Source organism: Arachis duranensis, chromosome 9 (assembly GCF_000817695.3).
Source record: "Arachis duranensis cultivar V14167 chromosome 9, aradu.V14167.gnm2.J7QH, whole genome shotgun sequence".
Classification (NCBI taxonomy): Eukaryota; Viridiplantae; Streptophyta; class Magnoliopsida; order Fabales; family Fabaceae; genus Arachis; species Arachis duranensis.
This window is the reverse complement of record NC_029780.3, coordinates 16,315,632-16,317,463: the sequence shown is the minus strand read 5'-3', so window position 1 is coordinate 16,317,463 and position 1,832 is coordinate 16,315,632.

The following is a 1,832-nucleotide window of genomic DNA, read 5'->3' as shown; positions in this document are numbered from 1 at the left end:
ATTACATGGGAGAACCCTATGGAAACACCTATAATTCTTCATGGAGAAATCATCCAAATCTCTCATGGAAGGATCAACAGACACCCCAACAAGGTTTTAACAACAATAATGGTGGAAGAAACAGGTTTAGCAATGGCAAGCCTTTTCCATCATCTTCTCAGCAACAGACAGAAAATTCTGAGCAGAATCTCTCTAGCTTAGCAACCATAGTCTCTGAGCTATCCAAGACCACTCTCAGTTTCATGAATGAGGCACGGTCCTCTATCAGAAATCTAGAGGCACAAGTGGGTCAGCTGATTAAAAAAGTTACTAAAACTCCTCTTAGTACTCTCCCAAGCAATACAGAAAAGAACCCAAAAAGAGAGTGCAAGGCCATCAACATAACCAAAGTGGCCGAATGCACAGAGGAGGAGGAGGACGTGAATCCCAGTGAGAAAGATCTCATGGGACGTCCTTTGGACAAAAAGGAGTTCCCTATTGAGAAACCAAAGGAATCTGAGGCTCATAAAGAGACTATAGAGATTCCATTCAACTTACTTCTGCCATTCATGAGCTCTAATGAGTATTCTTCCTCTGAAGAGGATGAAGATATTATTGAAGAACAAGTTGCTAAATATATAGGAGCAATCATGAAGCTGAATGCCAAGTTATTTGGTAATGAGACTTGGGAGGATGAACCCCCTTTGCTCACCAAAGAACTGGATGACTTGTCTAGGCAGAAATCACCTCAAAAGAGACAAGATCATGGGAAGTTCTCAATACCTTGTACCATAGGCACCATGACCTTTAAGAAGGCTCTGTGTGACCTAGGGTCAAGTATAAACCTAAGAAGGCTCTGTGTGACCTAGGGTCAAGCATAAACCTCATGCCTCTCTCTGTAATGGAGAAGCTAGGGATCTTTGAGGTACAAGTTGCAAGAATCTCACTAGAGATGGCAGACAACTCGAGAAAACAAGCTTATGGACTTGTAGAGGGTGTTCTGGTGAAGATTGAAGACCATTACGTCCCTGCCGATTTCATAGTCCTAGAGACTGGGAAGTGCATGGATGAATCCATCATCCTTGGCAGATCCTTCCTAGCCACAGCAAAGGCTGTGATTGATGTGGATAGAGGAGAATTGATCATTCAAGTGAATGAAGAATCCTTTGTGTTTAAGGCTTAAGGATATCCCTCTGTCACCATGGAGAGGAAGCATGCAGAGCTTCTCTCATAACAGAGTCAAACAGAGCCCCCACAGTCAAACTCTAAGTTTGGTGTTGGGAGGCCACAACCAAATTCTAAGTTTGGTGTTGAACCCCCACATTCAAACTCTAAGTTTGGTGTTGGGAGGTTCCAACATTGCTCTAAGCATATGTGAGGCTCCATGAGAGCCCACTGTCAAGCTACTGACATTAAAGAAGCGCTTGTTGGGAGGCAACCCAATGTTATATTTTATCTATTTTCCTTTGTTATTTTATGTTTTCTGTAGGTTGATGATGATAAGAAGTCACAAAATCAATTGAAAAAGCAAAAACAGAATGAAAAACAGAAAGAAAAATAGCACACCTTGGAGGAAGACCTTGCTGGCGTTTAAACGCCAGTAAGGGTAGCAAATGGGCATTTAACGCCCAGTCTGGCACCATTCTGGGCATTTAACGCCAGAAAGGGGCACCAGACTGATGTTAAACGCCAGGAAAGGGCAAGAGGCTGGCGTTAAACGCCAGAAATGAGCACCAGCCCGGCGTTTAACGCCAGAATTGGCACAGAGAGCAATTTTGCTCGCCACTTGGTGCAGGGATGACTTTTCCTTGACACCTCAGGATCTGTGGACCCCACAGGATCCCCACCTACCC